This window comes from Halichoerus grypus, chromosome 4, assembly GCF_964656455.1.
Source record: "Halichoerus grypus chromosome 4, mHalGry1.hap1.1, whole genome shotgun sequence".
NCBI lineage: Eukaryota > Metazoa > Chordata > Mammalia > Carnivora > Phocidae > Halichoerus > Halichoerus grypus.
The window spans coordinates 26,662,454-26,685,280 of NC_135715.1; positions in this window are offsets into that span (position 1 = coordinate 26,662,454).

A 22,827-nucleotide genomic window follows, 5' to 3' on the forward strand; every position below is an offset into this window, starting at 1 on the left:
GCTACAAATAATATTGTTTATTATAAATTCCACGTAGCCATCAATTCTCATAAAATGCTTTTATTGATCTTGCCTAACTCTTGTATCAGTACCGAAACCATGGTTAGAATTGATGAAATCGTGTAATTCCAATGTAAAATGTTGGTTGATATTTTCATTTACATTAATAAGATGAAAGAGAAATGATGAAAACGTATGTCAGAACTTGTTCCACAATCACATAAATGGCTTGTTTGCTACATCTTACAATACTTTAAATACTGAAAATTTTTTTCTTTAATTTTTGAGTTATTTACCAAGTAATAGCTATAGACATGACACACTTTTCAGTTTTATCTGTATTAATATTTCATCCATGACTATATTAAATCTAGACAATTGAAAACAGAAAGCCCTGATTTATAGTGTTTTCTGATGTCTGTGGTGTAAGCACTCACATCTTGTTAGACTGGAAGCTACCAGGTTGACATCCCTGAATGCTGCCTCGTGAAGAGACGGGCTGTAGCACAGCAGCGTGGAACTTTTCCGTGAAACAGGAGTGATAGCTGTGAATAACCTCTAGAGCATATAAAATAGTAAACTATCTTTGGTGTGTATTTGGTATGTTTATCTTTGCTTTTAAAATAATTAAAATGTGTAAAGATAACATGTAAAATTTTTATTAATGGCTGTGTTTAGCAAACTACTCAAAAAATTCCCGAAAATCTAATAACTGTCTCTAATAGGCTGGCAAATGCTAGCGTCAGCACACCCCAAGCTACACCTAACCATTTTAAGGTAACTATCAATGAGAACTCTCTAATGATATGTATGTGTGGGAAGGGGTCCGCAAAGCTCCTACAGTCCACACAAAGGAAGAACTCAGCTTTAAACACAACCAGATCCTGAAAGTAGATATAGGTCTTGACAATACCAGGCAAGTAAGAACTCTCTGACTCCCTTAACTCTCTTCCCTCTCCAACCACACACACCTGCTGAGCAACCCCAGGCCAGAAGGAAGAAGAGCAGAAGCTCTAGTGGGCCAGGGAATAAAAGAGGAGCACATCACGGTATTTTCAACTAATACAGACTCCCATTACCACCCATTGTAGCTGGGCTAGAATAAAGTCAAGTTCAGCATTTTGCTGATTAACATGGGGCCAGACGTACAAATTCCTAACATTAGAAAGTATTTGCCCACTTAAAAAGTGAAATTAGTTAGTAATATCTTATAAGAGATCTGGAGAGTATTGGTCTTCTTAAACTTGAATTTTAAAAGGGTAGACTTAAAATGGAAAAAGAAATCAGTAAATATGTTGTGATTAGATCCCACAACACATAAGTGTAATCTGTGTAGTTTTTATGTACTTTTTATTTCCCCACATGACTGATTTAACTCAGCAAATATATTTTCAAAATTGGATATTAAGCATATTTCACATTAAAAGTTATTTATGTGGTAATTAAATACAAGATAATGGCAAGAAAGTGACCTCATTTTTTTTTGGTTTCAAGTGAAAAATACTGAATGTATGAAACGTTTTGAAAATCCTTCTAAATTATGATAAATTGATTTAAAATAATAAATTTAAATGTCTCAGTGTATTTATGACCATCAAGCAATAAGGCGTAAAGTAGAGAAAGATCATATGGTTGTGAATTTAAATTTGAAACAAGAGGCAGTTATCGCAAGGAAAAATAATCCTCCTTATATTGAATAGTTATTATCTCCACTTAATCTGGATGTGTACTGTTTCTTCATAGTTTTCCTCTGAATACTTTGAGTTTCAAGCTCAATACTAACTGGATTGATGATCATTAAAAATCTTGAAATACCTTAGGACATTTATTTAACAGGAAATAAAACAAAGTAAATAGAATAGTCCATTTAAAACCACCACCACCCAACTACCATGAAGGAATAATTTCTGTATGTAGCACATCAACTTAAGAAAAATACTTCTCTACTCTGACATTCTGAAATGTATAAAAAACCTGATCATCAGTCAGTATTTGTTGTGACTTTCATCTAATATCTAAGATACTAGATATCTTTCCAACAAAAGAGCTTTAAGAACAATTTTTCTGCCTAAGGAATTCTCAAAAAATATACCACAAACAGCTAACCATAATTAAAAGGACATTTTAAATATTATTATTTTTTAAAGATTTTATTTATTTGAGAGAGTATGCAAGTGGGGGGGGCAGAGGCATAGACTCTGAAGCAGACTCCACTCTGAGGGGGGAGCCCCACGCAGGACTCGATTTCACGACCCTGAGATTACCATCTGAGCTGAAACCAAGAGTTGGACACTCAACTGACTGCACCACCCAGGTGCCCCCAAAGGTCATTTTTAAATTATATTTTATAATCTTAGTACATGAAGATTGATTTGAGAAATATTGTTACTATTTTACTGGTAATGTTCCTGGTTTTGTTTGCGCCATTCTTCCTCAAACCTCAAAATATATTTTTGATTCACCTGCGTAAGATTATGGACATTTTTTAAATGTAAGAATGTAAGTATGTGTTTTGTGTGGAAAAGTGGCTGTTTATAGTGGTACATGTATGTATAAAACTATATGAATTATAATAAACATGATTTAAGATATAATTATAAATATATCCATATAAACAGCTCTGTGATTATGTTTTAGATACATTTTTATGTCTTTTTGAAGTATTTTGTATTCCAAATGTAAATTCTTAATTATCACTATGCATTGAGAAGTTTTGTCAATTAAACAAAAAAACATTTCAGTGTAACAAATTGGCATTATAACTCTAGGGCATTGTAAACATTTGTTACATAATTTAGTATAGTGTAGAAAACAGCAAGAAAGAAAAATGATCAGTTACACAGCCATTATTAAATCAGTTTATGTGAGCTTCTAAAACCTTGAAATTCACACGAAGACTAAGATCTGTAACTTGAAATAAGGAGTCTGCAATAAAAATTTAAGTTGATTGAATTTAACATGTTTATCAGTTGAGATAAATGCATTGCTGTAGTTGTTGCCTGGTATTTTCTTGGTGAGGCTTTTGAAATATTTATATAATAAATTATGAGTGGAATTTCATAAAGAGAGGGCATGCAAACAACCATAATTCCAATATTATGGTTTTCTACAGTTAAGTAATACCCCCTTTCCTTATATTTATTAGGAATAAAACTCATTGTCAACTCTAATTATTTAGAGATTATATTACATATTAAGTGAAAAGCCTTGAGACATTGGGCAATGCAGTAACATAGGCCAGGTGGTCCTTGCATATATGATATTATTTATATAGATTAATATAGAGATTAAAAATTTGTATATATACAGTTATGTTCAGAGTGTATACCAATACCACAGAGTCCCATGAATATAAGGTATTATAATGTTATTATTAAAATAATGATTTTTTTTGGTAATACAGAAGTGTGATGCTGGCACAAGGATAAACACGTAGATCAAAAGAATAGAATAGGGAGTCCAAAAATAAACCCACACATACATTATCAAGTGATTTTCTACAAGGATGCCAGGACTGTTTAATGTCAATATAATATGCTTTTCACTAAATAGTACTGGGACAACTGGATAGCCACATGCAAAGAATAAAAGTGGATCCTTACCTAATACCATCTACAAAATTTAACTCAAAATGGATCAAAGACCTGAATGTAAGAGTTAAAATTACAAACTCTTAGAAGGAAACATGAGTACATCTTCATGACCTTGAATTTGGCAAAGGATTCTTAGCTATGACACCAAAAGAATGCACAATGGGAAAAATAGATAAAATGGATTTCATCAAAATTAAAACTTCTGTGCTTCAAAGAACACAGTAAAAGTATAAGGACAACCCACAGAATGGGGAAAAAAAAATGTTTTCAAGTCCTGTATCCAACAAGGGACTTGTATCTAGAATATATAAAGAACTCTTACAACTCAACAACAAAGATAACCCATTTCAAAAAATGGGCAAAGGATCTGAATGTATTTCTCCAACGAAGATAAACAAATGGCCATTAAGTACCTGAAAAGGTGCTCAACATTATTAGCCATCAGGAAAATGCATATAAATTATTTGGTTAGAGGAGAAAATCAGTTATTCTTTGGTCCTAAATCTATACATAAATGTCTGTACTTTCTTATAAAGAAATTACAGAGTCATGTTATTTTCCAGAAGTTGTCTTCCCATTGACAGCAAAGAAAGAAGAAAAAACTACAAGCTAACTCTGTAGCCTTTTCTTGCTTCTCAGAGATCAGTTCCTAGTTTTGTCATTATTATTACTGTGGTAAAAGACCTATGAGATCTACTCTCTTAGCAATACTTAGGTACAGATCTAGCAAAATTGCATAAGATCTGTGTGACATAACCACAAAAATCTGGTGGATGAAATCAAAGAACTAAATAAATGGAGAAATATTTCATGTTCATACATAAGAAGACTTGATATTGTCAAGATGTCAGTTCTTCCCAACCTGATCTATAGATTGAATCCAAATCCACACAGATTATTTTGTAGATGTTGACAAAGTGATCCTAAAGCTTAAATGAAGAGATAAAAGACCCAGAATAGACAACACAATTTTGAAGAAGGACAACGTTGAAGGACTAGCACTACCTGACTTCAATATACAATATAAAGAAATGAATTGTCAAGAAGAAATCAACTATTAAACCATGAAAAGACATGGAGGGACCTTAAGTGCATATAACTAAGGGAAGAAGCCAATCTGAAAAGTTACATACTGCCTGATTCCAAATATATGACATTCTAGAAAAGCCAAAACTATGGAGACAATAAAAAGTTAAGTGGTTCCAAGGAGTTGGAGATTGAGGGATGGATGAATAGGTGAAGCACAGGGGATTTTTAAAGCAGTGAAAATATTATGTGTAATGGTATAATGGTAGGGATACATGTTGTTATGCATTTCCCAAAAGGCATAGAATGTATAACACCAAGAAGAAATTGTGATGTAAACTGTGGTCTTTGGGTTATTATGAGGTGTCAATGTGGGTTCATCAGCTGTAGCAAAAGCACCATTCTGATGGAGAGAGAGTAGTGATAATGTGTGAGGCTTGCATGTGTGGGAGCAGAGGGTGTATGAGAACTCTCTATACCTTCCTGTCAATTTTGCTATGATTCTAAAACTCTAAAAACTGTCTTAAAATTGTCTCTCTCTAGAAGCTTGAAGCTCTGGGAATTTTAAAAGTTCACATTACTAAATACAAGTCAAATTTAATGTGTCAACAGATAAAAGGAAATTTCCGAGTAGGTTCAGTTAAGATCATTGCTGGGTATTTCAGTAAAAGCTTCATGAAAAATGTAGCATTAGACTGACTCTTGATGGGTAGTATTTTCATAACTATGGAAGAGATGATTTTAAGCAGCCCAGTTGATGAGAACAGTATATTTAGAGGAGAAGCAAGTCATCCATTTTGTCAGAAATAGAAAGCAACTTTGATATGCTGTGGTATGTCATGAGTGTCATCTTGCCCTGGAATAGAGAACTATAAGAGCATTATAACATACATGTGTGAGATAAGAAAAGGAACACTTCAAATATCTGTTGCATACCATTTCCTCTGTTCAACTATCTGAACCCTAGCGATACAAATTAAGTGCCTGTAATGGAAAAATATGGCAACTCTTTCAATATGTTTAAATTTGCTGAAGTTTCATTGCATGAGTACACTCCATATCAGAAGACACAAATTTGGTATTTACAGACAAGTGGAAAATGCAATGAATGTGTGAAATATGTTTGAACTTTATGGTGATGTCCTGGAGAGCATGTTTCCCATTTTAAGGAAGCCATCCACAGAGCAGGTACAGCCCATTATATGCATGCAGTTTTTACAGGTCTTCTACGTCACGGGAAAGTATGGATATTAAAATATTCATATAAAACATTTTGATATTTACATTTATACAACTAGTTAAGTTTTTAAAACACTATGTGCAAAACCTTGCTTGTTAAATACATTTGTCCCCTGTGCTGCTAATTGGCACCTTCAGCCTAAGTACAAATATGCTGGCTAATTCAGTGCTACAGCACTTCAAATATACAGGCTTAAATGATTGCAAATATTACCTCTATTCCTGATGATCTTATGTCACTGTGGAATTCTTTGATTTAATCGCATACTTAAATATTAGTGCTTGTTGTGATGAGCACTGGATGTTGTATGTAAGTGATGAATCACTAGGTTCTGCACCTGAAACTAATATTTCACTGTTTGTTAACTAACTAGAATTTAAATAAAAACTTAAAAAAATATATTAGTGCCTCACTTCGGTGACAACATACACATGTATAGTTAACACATGCACACACATGCACATGTACACACATGTGAGAATATAGGTATAAATCCTGAAAATATTTTTTAAAAGATTTTATTTATTTTAGAGAGAGAGCACAATTGGGAGGGGCAAAGGGAGAGGGAGAGAGAATCTCAAGCAGACTCTGTGCCAAGCACAGAGCCCAGTGCAGGCTCGATCTCACAACCCCGAGATCACGACCCCAGCCAAAATCAAGAGCTGGACACCTGACCGGCTACACCACCCAGGCACCCCCTTTTGCAGGCGCTTTTGAGATTTCATTTCAAAACCATCTTTATTGTTTATTACTTCAAAATGCACTAATACATTCACAATTTGTGTTGGGTATAGAACACAGATTAATCTTATCCTACATTTATTTATCTGTTTTTAGTATAATTTAAGATCTTAAATTTTTGAAGAAATCATTTTTACTTTCATCAGTTTTTCCTCTTACATAGATATATATGGATTTTACTCTCCTAAGAGCAGTTAGTAATTGGAAACGTTGTGTAATATATTAGTGAACCTTAATTTAAATCACTTTTCAGAAGCATTGAACTCTCTCCTTGCTGTTACCTTCCGCACCTGTACCAGTGTGAATGCAAGTGCACAGGTTATCTGAAGAGTCCTGTTGATTATAATTGCTTGGAGGGACTGCACCTTTTAAAATTCCTGCCATACCCTCTTTTCCTAAGTACACTGTAATCTAGACAAGCTTCACAGCACAAAATCAGTTCCCCTAGGTCAAAGAATAGTCATATGACATTGCAAAATGTAATTATGCTCAGCAGGATAACATAATCGGGGGATGGATAGAGATGTATTTTTATCACTTTTCTGCTGTTGGCAGTCTTGTTATTGTCTTTGCCCCTGAGATGTGGGAGAAGTCCCAATAACAGAATCCCTTTATAGCATTAGAATAGCTATCCACAAGGTGTTCCTGTACTCCAGCTGTATCGTGTGGACAAGAGAATATGGAAATAAAGAAGAATAGTAGGGCTCCATCCCTCCCTCACAACTAAGGGTGTGCTTCATAGTACACATCCAGTCACTTTACGAAAATGTTTTTCTTTAAGGAAAACCAAAAAATTAATTTAAAATACACTGATAGAGGACCTTCTGGTTTCAGCTTCTGCATGTAAAGATCTTTTAAATTATCACTCCTGTCCTTACAACAAGAAATGACTGGAAAAATGAAAGTCGGTGACTTTACTTGCACCTTTTAGAGAATGGAAGTTGCAGGGGCAAACCGTCACCCCCCATATCTGAAAAGCCATGCAAATCCAGAGAGTCAGAGCTGATATTTGCTTCCCCGGGGCAGAAACTTCTGGAGTTCAGTTGTTGGAAGCTGAGTGTGGACAAGTGTGAGAGTGGGAAATGCCTGAGGTGGCACAGACTTGTCACCTCCTCTCTCACTAGACTTTCCCTCTAGGAATGCTACACAGTTAGAGTTCAAGAAAGATCTCCTTGGGGCCCTGACGAGGGGAGCGGAAGATGACCATTGTGAAACACAGGTAGGGACTCCTCTGGTAACGAGCGCCTAGGCTAAAGGACTCTGTCAGAAAACTCACGCCAGCAAGGGGAAGAGAAATCCCTTCCCACATGGGCCTGCTCCATCCGTTCTGTCTCACTTCATGGGTGAAAACCCAACCAATGGGTCACAAAAATAGATTGAGAAAACTACAGCTGGGGTCTGGAATTCATTCAGAGGATTATAGAATGTTTTTTGTCTTCATCTTATTACCTCACCAACCAAACAGCAGTAAGAGTGGATTACAGGTCACAGACGACACAGTCACTCTAAGGAGCCGTGGAGAGGGAACCCCAAAGACAAGAGGAAAGACAAGTACCCTAGAGGCATTGGAAGCCTCTGGTGCCCATATCTATAGCAAACATTAAAATAGCTCAACTCCTGTCCAACTTAACATAAATTCTCCCACTAATAGCCCATAGATCTCAGTTTCTATTAGGTAATACATGTCTAGCAGTCAGCAAATAAATGTAAAGGCATGGTATATGGCAAAAAAAAAAAAAAAAAGTCTTTTCGAATATTTAAACTATTTTATAATTGTATTCAGCTGACTCCCGATTTCTCAACTCAAATGGCAACCTGAATTTCCTCTTTCCTGAATATTCTGTGCTATCACTAACTTTTGGTGTATATTTACATAACACTGCAGTACGGTTATCAGGAAATAGTAATTATCAGAGGAGAAACTGATGAGTTGTATAAACAACATCCTCATTGTCGCGGGACCTACAGACTAGGGAGGAGGCCCGTTATTGAGGAAGTAGTTTCAAGGATTAGGAAGGAGATGAAAAGGAACTATAAGGTTCTTTGAGAGGACATCATAGTACTAATCAGATTTTAAAAGTCTCCTTTACGAAGTGGCATAGTGTTATAATATGTTCCATTATATTATTGTAATGTGTGAGTGTTCAGTACATTTATTTGAATCATTATTATAATACATTTTAGCATCTTCTGGATTACTAGTTAAATGAATCATCTTACTTGTCTAAGAACCATTGACACAAGGAGCTAGATGATTCAGGTTAAAAACAAAATCAGTTTCTCTCCTTCTTTCAAGTTGGCACAGATAGATACAAACAGATATAGTTGCCGAACCAGCATTATAATCAATTATCTGTTTTACTCCATCAGTTTTTCTGGAAAAAGTAATTGGTGTTGAGCAAATGAAATAATTTTATTAATTTAAAAATAGCTTTTTTTCTTTTACGTCATCAAAACTATTTTTGTCCTTCAATGTGCTCTATACTCTTTTATGGTCTACCAAGATGAATTAGTCATGGTACCTTTCAGGAAGAAACTTTAACATCTTATTTGGAGTACATTGGTATGAAATAAAAATATCTTACATTTTAAACACATCATATAATCTGTCTTCACTTGCAATATGATTTGCTGCTACATCTCTTTTATTTCACATTACTACATCCAAAATCTGAGTTACAAAATTTGCACATAAAGCTCAACAGATGGAGTTCTTAAATTTCACCCAGCAAACAATAATCTACCACAAGTGCTTTAGAGTTCTATTCTAAAACATTGAACAGATTTAATTCCAGTTTAGTGCATGTATTCCTAAGTGAAAGAGCCCTTTTGAATTTGATACTTTCTTAATTGTTGAGATTAAGGATATAGTAGTTTGAAGATGGTTAGTCCTTTTAAATAAAAAAACTGAACTTCTGTTTTATGCTTTCCAAAATTTATAGGATACCTATTTACTATTGTATAGAAAAATTAAATGGAGAAAGGCATTACTTAAAAGCCTGATACAAAAAAAAGCCTGATACAAAATTTTAGAACAAATGGTTTAGTGCTATAAATCAGTAATTTTCCAAATGAAAAATAAAATAATTTTGTTTAACTTGGCAAAATTAATCATCTATGTGTTAAATGTTTATGTCTAAAACCAAAAAGTATAATTTGCATTACCATTTAGTGCCTCTGGATAATTATAATTGTATTTGTATATCTACTTTGAATTTTATGAATATATTTTCTGCCTAATAACATCATTGCACCAGTTGGTTTATTCTAACGTAACATAATTATTGCAGAGAAAAAAAAAAAAAAAAGACTAATACTGCCAGTAGTCACTTTGAATCACTACACTACAACTGTTGGTATGTTAATATATTTTTTTTTTATACATGTAATGTATTGGGAAAAGCTGGCTTTTTAATTCATTAATGTTCAATAAACCCTGTGTGACATACACAGACCCTATTTCCTCATCAGTTTTCAGTCTTCTAGGACAAATTATCCTTAGGTATTGGAAAAAAACATGCATCTATCTTTCAGTCTTTATTCAGAGAAGAAGAAAACAATTTGACTCATTAGGTAAGAATAAGAAGTATTGGGGCACCTGGGTGGCTCAGTCATTAAGCGTCTGCCTTCGGCTCGGGTCATGATCGCAGGGTCCTGGGATCGAGCCCCGCGTTGGGCTCCCTGCTTGGTGGGAAGCCTGCTTCTCCCTCTCCCACTCCCCCTGCTTGTGTTCCCTCTCTCACTGTCTCTCTCTCTGTCAAACAAATAAATAAAATCTTAAAAAAAAAAAAAAAGAATAAAAAGTATTATGGAAGTAGAAGGCATATATTATTTTAAAATTATTTAATGTTAGAATAAGAGTATTGATATACAATTATTTACTATAAATAATTGTGTTCTTTTCCTTCTTAAAATTCAGACCAGGGCAGAAAAATTCCTTTGAAGGTTGAGAATAATCGTTCAGATTATTTCTCTTTATCAATGATTCCTTAATAGTTTCTAGTTATTTGCATAGGTAATATCTCTTGCTTCCCCTTTCCTTGCCAAAGAGTGACAGAATGATGAAAATATCTAGGCACTAAACATATTTCTTTGCCAAGCTTGTTTGACAGTGGTTACCAAACTTTATCATTGGCCAATATTAAGATACATAGCCTACCTCTGTAGCTTAAAGGAAGGGAGAAAGTTGACAATATGAAATAAGTAGGAGAAAAGGTAGTTTGTGTATAAGAGCAAAAAAGGAGTGCATATTTATTTTCTCTTTTCACCCATTCCACTGCTTAATGCTAAGTTCTGTTCTTGTAATCAGTCATAGAGAGGAGAAAAAAATTAGCACTGTACTTTTGTAGGAAAAAAAAAAAACCTTGTAGTTTTAGTTTAGAAAAAAATTGTGTGTATGTGTATAATGGGTATATGCAAAGTATGTGTGTGTATACATGTGTGTTCTTAAGCCACTCCATTACCTTTTCCTGACTCCTACTATGAAATGGATTGATATTTTAAAGGTCACAAGGAATCTCCATTTGCTGGCTTGTTTGCTGATTCAAGCAGAAAAAAAAATTACTAAGATTTATAATTCTGTGGTGACTGAAGACATTTATTTTATTGACTCCTCTCTAATAGGATAGTAGAGAATATATGTTCTTTGATCTGTTTGAAATGAACTCCTTTTATTTATTTAGTAAATAGCTTCTAAATAATCAGCAAACCATATGATATCCCAACAATTTTATGTTTTTGTTGACATAATAAAGTATCATAAATTATCATAAAGGGCTATTTTGGGATGCATAAAACATACCAGTAATAATTTTCTGTGGCTGTGGTACTTGTGCTGATGCTACATAAAAGGAAATCTATTGCAACTCTTCATTTTCTTTAATCTGAATTTTCCCTGACTTACTTGCATTCCTATGTGGTGGTTCCATGGTCAAGCTTCTATTTTGGATTATAGATAATGTAAAGATAAGAGCAGATCCTTTGCTCTCAAAAAATACATGGGCGTATATATGGTTAAAAGGCATAATTTCAAAGATTTTATAGAACCTTTGAAAATCACCTATGGATCCTGGTCCTCCAGCTATAGATACAGGCTATTTTCAAAAACTACCGTCAAATCTAGCCCTTAAACAGATATATTATTTTCTGTCCTTTATAATGCTTACTCTTTTAAGTAGAGAAAATCCCATTAATTAATGATGAATAATACACAGATATATTTTATCAGTCATAGTAATCAGCTAGTTCATCTACTGACTCACCAGAAATGTGACCTTTTGAATGGAGATCCTATAACTTCCTTTAAAGTTGTATTTCAATTCCCATTAATTTTCTCTGTCAGGAAATGAGAATATCCTCCTATGACATGCAATCACACTTTTACCTTTGGAACAAATTATTAGTGCAACTAGACTGATTTACACGTTAAAAAGCAAAGCAAAAAGAAACTATCTTTAATGTTGAATTTTACTTTGTGGTGACTTAGAAACAAATGACCAATATTCTCTTAATCAGGCTTAAATACAATCCCCTTATGATGGAGTAAGTTATATGTGCCCATTATATCTCCTATATGTTTCTTTTTCCCTTAACCTTTGCATTAGCTAGCTTCACCCACCTTATAACAGTTCCTTTTATAATATATCCTATTCTGTTTTAAGAAGGTGTATATATATATGTATATGTGTATGTATATATATATATATATATATATATATATATGAAGAAGTCAAGTATATATACTGTTAACAAAAAAGGGCAAGAAAAACAGGGTTTTTGGATGTTAAATTCATAATTAAGTATGTTGATGTGATTGGCAGATATCAAAATAACGTGCTCCTTCACAGACATATGGTTGAGAAATAATGAAGGGAGTATTTCAGCTGCCTGTGGGTTTGTCTTCACATCTGTAATCTGTAATCAAAACGATGCTGTACAAAGCTCAAAATAACCACTTCCTAATTTTTGATTATTTAATTTTTTAAGGTTGCCTAACTCCCAGAAACTTAATTCCACAGTGATTTATTCCTTGTTAGAGCAGCTGAAACAGAACAATGGGGTACTGAATGAGAAATAATGCCAAAATAAGGAGATGAACAGTAGTAAAAATACATGGCTGCATTTTACATAATATTATTTGGATTAAAATATACCAATAACAATAGTGACAAAAATTCTAGTTACTTTTGTGTAATATTTAACTCACAAATTTTGAAGTTTTATTATTCAGTCTAGCGTTCAGTTATTTACTCTATGCATTAATTGGGCACTTGCTTTATGGTAGGCAGTGATTCTATATAAATCACACTAAAAGGTAGACTTTTTTCTAATATTGCTATTTATATACTGTAAACAATGAATAAATTTAAAAGATGAAATTTTTATAACTTTATCTTAGCTCCATTCCATGTATTAATTTGTAAGAATATAATTCGTTTGAATATTTTAATGTTTACAAGGGTTTTTATATGTTACCACCAAATATACATTCTCTCTCTTCCTCACTTTTTCTTCCTCTGATCAGATTTCCCACAGTAGCATTCATTGACATACTTTTTAAAGGTTTTGTGAGTAACTGCTGTTTTGTTCTTCTTTCTTACTTTTAGTATTTTACTTTGTTTTAATTTCCTTTTCTTTCTTGAAATGAAGATTTAATTAATTTCTCAGTATTGTGATGAGAAATTTAGAGATACAACTCTATTAGCAACTTTCCAATGCACAATACGGTATTAACTATAACTACTATGCTATGTATTACAATCCCATAATTTATTTATCTTATAACTGAAGAGTTGGTACCTTTTAAACCCCCCCTTTACCAATTTCACCCACGCCCCCAGCTGCCTCTGGCGACTGCCAATCTATTCTTTGTATCTGTGAGCTCACTTCCTTCCATTTCTTTCTTTCCTTTTCTTTTTCTTTTTTTTTTTTTTTTAAGATTCTGAATGTAAGTGAGATCATAAGGTATATGACTTTGTCTTCTGAGTTATTTCATTTAGCATAATGCCTCAAGTTCCAACCTTATTGTTGCCAGTGGCAAGATTTCCTTCTTTTTTATGGCTGAATAATACACATATATGTGTATATATCACATTTTCTTTATCTGTTCATCCATCAATAAATACTTACATTGTTTTCATATCTTGGCTATTATAAATAATGCTGCAATAAACATGGGGGCACATATACCTTTTTGAGTTAGTGTTTTTGGTTGTTTTTTGTTTTTTGTTTTTTTTTTTTGGATAAATACCCAGAAGTGGAATTGCTGGATCACATGGTAGTTTTAATTTTTTCAGGAGCCTCTATATTGTTTTCCTATAGTGGATGCACCAATTTACATCCCCATCAGCAATGCACAAGTGTTCCCTTTTCTTTTCTTCCTCACCAACACTGTTTTTTTTGTCTTTTTGATAATAACCATTCTAACAGGTGTGAGGTGATTTCTCATTGTGGTTTTGATTTGCAGTTCCCTGATGATGAGTGATGTTGAACACCCTTTCATGGATCTGTTGGCCGTGTGTATGTGTTCTTTGGAAAAATGTCTATTCAGAACCTCTCCCATCTTTTAATCAGATTGATTTTTTTTTTTTTGCTATTGAGTTTTATGAAGTTCTTTATATTTTAGGTATTAACTCCTTTTCAGATATATGATTTGCATATACTTTCTCCCATTTCTCAGGAGGTTAACTTTTCATTTTATTGATGTTATCATTTGCTGTATAGAAACTCTTTAGTTTGATGTAGCTGTCCTTGTTTATTTTTGCTTGTGTTGCCTTTGCTTTGGTGTCAAATCCAGAAAATCACCACCAGGACCAATATCAAGGAACCTAATGCCAATGTTTTCTTTTGGGAGTTTTATGGTTTTAAGTGTTATGTTCAAGTATTTAATCCATTTTGAGATAGTTTTTGGGTATGGTGTTACATAGTGGTCTAGTTTATTTTTTTTTTTTTGCATATGGCTGCCCAATTTTCCTAACACCACTTATTGAAAAGACTGTCCTTTCCCATTGTATATTCGTGGCTTCTTTGATATAAATTAATTGATCATATATACATGAATTTATTTCTGGGTTTCTTTTGTATCCCATTGATCTGTGTGTCTGTTCATGCCAATACCATTCTTTTTTGATCACTATATCTTTGTAATGTAGTTTAAAATCAGGGAATGTGATGCCTCCAGCTTTGTTTTTCTTTCTCAAGGTTACTTTGGCTATTTGGGATCTTTAGTAGTTCCATACAAATTTTAGGACTATTTGTTCTATTTCTGTGAAAAACATATTGGAATTTGATAGTGATCTGTAGATTGCTTTGGGTAATGTGTACACTTTAGCAATATTAATTCTTCCAATATATGAGCATGGAATGTTTTTCCATTTATTTATGTGTTCTTCAGTTTCTTTTGTCAATATTTTATAGTTTTTACTCTATAGGACTTTCACCTCCTTGGTTACATTTATTTCCAGTTACTTTATTCTTTTGGATGTGATTGTAAATGTGTGTGTTTTCTTAATTTCTCTTATAGCTTGTTATTGATGTAGAGAAACACAATATATTTTTGTATATTGACTTTGTATCCTACAACTTTACTAAATTCATTTATTCTAACTTTTATTGTTGGATTCTTTAGGGTTTTCTATATATACTATCATATGTAAATAAGTGTAAAGTTAGGTTGTTTATTTGAGTTGTTTGTTGAAGTAGGTCTGTATCACTATAAACTTCCTTCTTAGAACTGCTTTTGCTGCATCCGTAAATTTTGGTATGTTGTGTTTCTTTTTTCATTTGTCTCAAGGTATTTTTTTATTTCTCTTTTGACTTCTTCTTTGACCTGTTGGTTGTTCTAGAGCATATTGTTTAATCCCCATATACTTGTGAATATTCTGGGGTATTTTCATGTAATTTATTTCTAGTTTTAAACCATTGTGGTCAAAAAAGATATCCGATATGATTTCAGTCTTCTTAAATTTATTGAGGCTTGTTTTGTGGCCTAACTTATGATCTATCTTGGATAATGTTCCATGTGTGCTTGAGAAGTGTGTGCATTCTATGGTTTTGGATGCATTGTTTTATATATATATATCTGTTAAGTTTATCTAGTCCAACATTTTGTTTAGGGCCAATGTTTTCTTTCTGGATAACTGATTTATTGATGAAAGTGAGATATTAAAATCCCTACTATTATTGTATTGCTGTCTGTTTTTTCCTTTTGGTTTGTTAATACTTGCTTTATATATTTGGGCGCTGATATGTTAGGTACATAAATATTTACAAATGTTATATCCTCTTGTTGGATTGAAAAGTGTTTTCTAATTGCTATAAATAATTTAATGCTTTGGCAGTATGTTCACATTAGGAAAAATATATATTACTTATCAAAATTATATTTTATAAGGTTTAATAACAAAATGTAACATGTAAGAAGTCTGTGGATAAAGGATTCAGTTCATGAGTTTAACTGAGTCCCTTAAGTGTAGTCCTTACATATGAAGGATGCTTAAGCATGCTGGTGTTTATTGCTACTAAGTTTTATGTACTTTTCTTGTGATTGTGAGGTTTGCTTATGGAATATGGTTGACCAACGTGTTTTGTGGTTATTGTTTCATTTTGAGGACTGTTCTCATTTTTTGTTTGTTTTCTTCTTCTTGCCTTTTTTTTTTTTTTTGTAATAAGGCATAATATTTGAAAGCTCAATCACTTCCATGACATAATTGAGTTTTATCACTTAATGCAATACCTTCTGAGAATATAAATTTCTCTATTTTATTTATCACATTATTCACTGTTTGGTCTGAACTTTAAAAGCCTATAGCTATAAGTTTTCAAATAATGACAGGATGTGATGTGGACATGTCTATTTCCTAAGCATGCATTCATAAAGATAACAGCTCTGGTATTTTTTCCCTTGGTTTAAATATACCTGAGTTATAAGGGTGTGCTCACAGTTACATTTCTCAGGAGCCTGAGGAGCTTGAAGAAGTTGGAGGGACCCTGCTCTGGGCCCTACTGTCAAGAAATTACATGGTGAGGATTGTTTTGGTGTTGTTTTTGTACAGTGTCCTTCCGCTCTCTGTCAGCACCTCTGTGTGTCGGGGGCTCCAAAGTGTGAAAGATCGCCAGGTTATAAAGAAGCAGCTGATTCTCTTCTCTTTACTGCCTTCCTTATATATCTGAATTCCTTTTTGCAAAAGTTTATTTGGTTCTGTGATGACTTATCCAATGAGAATAGATCCTTAGGGCCTACATTTCATCAACCCCTTCCACTTCATAATCTGATCTTCTTGAATTTCCCAAACAGCTGGTAAATTTAACATTCCGCTTTCAAAATCACTCTGAAAATGTGGCTGTAAGTATTCTTTCTTTTCTTCTTTCTTTCCTTCCCTCCCTCCTTTTCTTCTCTCCCTCCCTTCCTTCTCCCTTCTTTCCTTCACTATTGACTTATAAGACTTTTTGTCCTTATTTCTGTATCTTACCACTTAACTCTTATTTTTTCTCATTTCTGTGGCAAAAGAAGAAAAGTTATTTCTTGAGAGAAGAATTTTTAAAAACAAAAAAATATACATTTATATTTAGAAAACTCAAACATGTTAACTATTTATGGTAGAATTCTAAAATTAATGGTTTTCTTACTGATTTTAAAAGGTAACTGTATCCTGGGTCATGCCAAAACCCTTTCACATATTTTCAAACAGAATTTACAATAAAAAGAGAATCATTAAAAATATATGGATGTGGTAAGAGGAAACCTGGGACAAGGCCATTAGTGTCTGTTCAGTTCCTTTGGAAAAAAGATAAAAGGTAACTCTCATGTCAAGATATATCATGTTTACTCTAAAAATATGGAGCTAGCTTTTCATGTGAAATATGCCATTTAATTGATTTTAGGTACTCCTGAGAAACAAAATGACTCAAGGTAATTGCTGTATGATTTTTCATGAATAAGAGTTTAATAGAGTTTATCATCATACCTTTGTTAACAGATTACTTCCATAAGATAATACCAAAATGATTGCTTAGGAAAGATAGTTCTACCTTGCACAGAGATGACTAAATCAAGAAGGCGATCCAGGAATTGAAAGTTTATAGGCATGTATATGTATGTTATTTTACTTAAACATTAAAGGGCTTTTAATTTAATTTTCTTATTCTGTTCATGAAGTCTTTTTAATTAATGCATTTGAAAGTTAAATAATGTAACTTTATCAAGAGAAGTTAAGGTATATGAAACATTTTAAAGTAGGATAAGAGTTAAATATATGTTAAAATCGATTGATTTTAAGGCATCTAAATACAATTTAGATACTGTGTGCTCAAGAAGTTTTAATTGCAAGATTATTATTGACTATAGTAGTGTTAAAGAAATTAAAATAATAAAAATCATTCAAAAATATCAGTTTGAGAATCTTTCCCATCTCATTCACAAATGTTTTATGATGTCTTATCAGTCTTTAACTTGCTACTGCAGACTTATTATATTTATAATTTATTTTATATATTATAAAATACTAAAGTACTGTCACTATGATGGGTTCAATTTGAGGCTCAAATGATTATAATAACACAAATTAAAAGAAAAGTCATTTTTAACATGTTAAAGTAGAATATATTCCCAGTATTAAGCATTAATAACACATTTTCTTAAAAAAAATAAAGTTTAATAGAGAATAATTAACAGAAATTACTTGTTTTCTTTGTCAAAGTAGGGAAAGGGTTGGGTCATGTATTAATATATGCAAATATAATCGTCTCTGAGCAAGAATCCTACTAACAGTGGAAACCTCATTTGCTCCTTTCTCAGTGGAGTTTTGCCTTAACATCTTTACGTTGGACTTTCAAGATAAGCTGTAATTTATCCTGGCTAATATGGGAAGTCAAGAAATACGAAAAAAGATGCTATTTTTTTGAATGAGGAAGGAAAAAAATGTGCACTTTGTTAATATGGAAATGAAAATCCTTTATAAAAAAACATCAAACCAAATCCAACAACATATAAAGTGGATTATATGCCAGGATCAAGTGAGATTTATCCCACAGCTATACAAGGCTTGCTTAACATACAAAAATCAATCAATGTAAATGCTGAAAAAAAATTGATGAGAAGGGAGTTCCTTGCTGTTTTCCTGATCTTGGAGGGACATTTCAGTTTTTCACGCTTAAGTATGTTGTTAACTATGGGGTTTTGGTGGATTATCTTTATCATGTTGAGTAAGTTCCCTTCTTCTATTCATGGTTTGTTGAGAGTGTTTTGCATCATGAAAGAATTTTGGACTTTGTAAAATGCTTTTTTGCATCTATTAGTATAATCAAATGAGTTTTTTCCCTTCGTTCTATTAATGTTGTATAAAATAAATGCTATTATGTGACACAGTTACTAAAACACCAGGTAAGGTTATTATGTTTTGTCTTTCTTTTTTGGTTGTAAATAACACGAAAAGAAAACTATACTTCATACAAAACACAGAGCACAAAATAACATTTCTGAAGAAAATCAAGACATTTAAAATATTAGGACACATAGTACTTGCTGATTTAGATTGGGACCAGTTTGTGAATAGTACTGGCTGACCTGTTAATGATTTTGGATATTTGCTATGGAGAGTTAAAGTTCAAATCCTCTACGCAGAGGACTAACATGAATAGATACGATTTTTTCTCAAAAAGTAAAGAGGATGGATAAAACTGGAGGATAGACTTCTGGAAGAAGAGCAATTTATAAGCCTGGTGTAATGAGATAATGAGGGTCTGAATAAAGAAGACAAATGCAGAAGGGCAAACAAGCAGATTCTGGGGATATTTCTGCTTAATCTTTCTACAAAGAAGGGTAAAGATTTTGTTTACAGTATCTTTTGAAGGACTTTGGCATTGAATAATTCCCTCAATTTCTAAGTCTGCAGTAAAATATGATTGACCTAAGATGATTTCATGGTCATTGTCACAATGGTATCTAACCCTATAGACTGTTGGTTTACATAGGGAAAATCCCTTCTATAACAGGGAAAAGAGAAAAAAAGACAAATAGAGAAGAAAGAAAAATGTCTTCTAATTTGGAACCAGTGGAACATCAGTTTCCATATGATTCTTCTTTAGAAAAACCACACTGCTGGGGAGCCTGGGTGGCTCAGTTGGTTGAGTGTCTGACCCTTGGTTTCAGCTCAGGTCATGAACTCATGGCTCATGGGATCAAGTCCTACGTTGGGCTCCATGCTCAGCGGGGAGTCTGCTTGATGATTTTCTCCCTCTGCCCCTCCCCCACTTGCTCGTGTGTACATGCACACTCTCTCTCTCTGAAATAAATAAATAAATCTTAAAAAAATAATAACACTATTTTTTCACGTCCTTTTTAATGATTAAGAAAAAATAGAACTATTTCAACTTATAATCAACTTTTTTTTTTAAAGATTTTATTTATTTATTTATGAGAGACAGAGAGAGAGAAGCAGAGGGAGAAGCAGGCTCCCCGCTGAGCAGGGAGCCCGATGCGGGACTCCATCCCAGGATCCTGGGATCATGACCTGAGCCAAAGGCAGACGCTTAACCATCTGAGCCACCCAGGCACCCGTCAACTTATAATCAACTTTTAACAGCTTTATTTAGATATAATTGATATACAAAAACATTGTATATGTTTACTGCATACAGTTTGATGAGTTTGGACATATGCCTGTGACCCATCACCACAATGGAAGTAATAGACATATCCAGCACTTCCCAAAGATTCCTTGTAGCACCACCCCCCTCTTTATGGTAAGAACACTTAACATGAGATTTACCATCTTAACGAATTTTGAAGTGCCTTCTGTTTTGTTGTTAACTATAGACACTATGTTGTACAGCAGATCTCTAGAACTTATTCATCTTGCATAACTGAAACTTTATACCCTTTAAATGACTCACGATCACCACAGTCAAGGCAATTGATATATCTCCCCCAAAAGTTTCTTCATAACCCCCTTTTAGTTGGTAAGAACACTTAATGTGGAGAGACTTACACTGTTCATGCTGAAGTAAATTTTTTAGAAAATTTAAATGTGTTAGTTTTTTAGTTTCTGTTTTCATTTTCTTTAATTAAGTGCCCAGAAGTGGAATTGCTGGATCATACAGTATTTTATTTTTAATTTTTTGAGAAACTTCCATACTGTTTTCCACACACAATCTGATTAAAAAATGGGCAGAGGACCTGAATAGACATTTTTTCCAAAGAATACATGCAGATGGCCAACAGACACATGAAAAGATACTCATTATCACTAATCCCTAAGCAAATACAAAATGTTTCTAAAATTTGCCTTTTCTGGAAATTTCATATAAATAGAATCATACAGTAAGTAATCTTTTGTTTTTGACTTTTTTTTTTTTACCTACCATGTTTTTGTAAATCATCTGATCTGTAGCATGCATCACTAGTTTATTACTGTGAATTGTTGAACAGTATTCTATTATGTGGATATGGCACATTTTATTTATCCCTTCACTAGTGGGACAATTGATTGTTCATTTGTTTTGAAATGATGAATAGTGCTGCTGTGAACTGTGTATTTGTGCCTTTTTGTAGACATATGCTTCCATTTCTTTTGAACAGATTCCTAGGAGTGAGATTGGTACATTGTATTTTAGGTTTATGTTTAACATTTTAAGAAACTGTCAAACTGTTTTTCAAAATGGCTGCAGCATTTTGCATTTCCACAAGCAATGTGTGAGGGCTTCAGTTTCTCCATAGCCTCATAAACACTTTTTATTATCTCTTTTTGATTATAGACATTCTAGTGGTTGTGTAGTAGCATCTTCCTGAAGATATTTTTAGAGGTGGTGTTGGTGTCATTGTTTTGTTATTCATAAATTTGTACTGAATTTGTGTTGGAATGCTTTTCTACATCTAGTGTAATATTAGTATTTCCCTTATGATCTGTGAATATTCTGAAATGTATTTACTAATATTAACATGTTTTACATTTCTGGGCTAAACAATGATGTCAAAAAAATGTCTGGGCATTGTAGGTTTTGGTTGATAAATATTTTATTTAGTAATTTTCCATCACTATTATTTATAATACTGGGCTAATGTATAATTATTTTCAATCAAGGTTATACCACTGTCTGAGTGGTAATGAGTTGATTTAGTTTTCTATTTGTTCTTGGAACAGTTTAGATAAAGGTTTTTTAAATTAGAATATTGCCTAATTTAGTTACATTTCCCAAATGCATTTATATAAATTGTTTGTAATAGTCTGTTGAAATCATTATTAAATCTTGCTACTACTGCTCCCATTCTTATTCATTGCAGTGTAGAGACCTTAGGGAAAAAATGTGTTTCCTTTATAATCTCTCATATTACACATTATAGTATTGTCCAGTACTTTAATTCCACCTGTTTTGTTACCCACCAAAATTACTCATTATTTTTATTCTTGTTTATGCCAACAGTCAATGATGATTATCCTTTTGATTACCAAATTCCTGGTTCAAATTTACTTCTAAAAAAATTATTTCTTAAAGCTCTGATCTTGAGTTTATTTTCTTTATTTCTAAAGAATTTTTTTAGACATTGTTTGCTGAGAACTTACCATCTGTCAATGGAAAGTTTTGTGTGTTTATTATTATTTGTTTATTGGTCTATAACTTTTTGTCCTTAATTGAGAAATGTAATTCATTTGCTTATTTTCTTTCTGGTTATGTGACTAATTGAGTTCCCTGTAGCGTACTATATAGACACCAAGATTTTTGTGCAAGAGAGTGTTAAGGAACAAAGAAGAAGGGAAAGGAATATGTTTAGGGTCAGCTACAGTTTTAAATAAAGTCTCCACCAAACCCTTGGAGCTCTGAAGCTAGGATGGCCCTTTGGAGTTATTCTGAGTTAAGGCAAGAAAGCTGAGTCTTCTTCCTCTTCAAGGATCAGTCTTTGGATATCGCAGGAAGGGAGAGTGATTTTGGTGGAAGCCACTCTCCTTAGTAGAGGGTGATTCCTGAGGAGGCTGATAGCTGCAAGCTCTCTGCTAGCAGCACTTACAGTGGGTGATATAAAAAATCATTCATTCTTTTTTATTATTATTGAAGTATAGTTAACATAAAATGCTATATTAGTTTCAGGTGTACAACATAATTATTCAACAATTCTATACATCACTCAGTGCTCACCATGATAAGTGTAGTCACCATACAAAGTTATTACAATATTATTGACTATATTTCCAATACCATACTTCTCATTTCTGTGACTTATTTATTTTGTAAGTG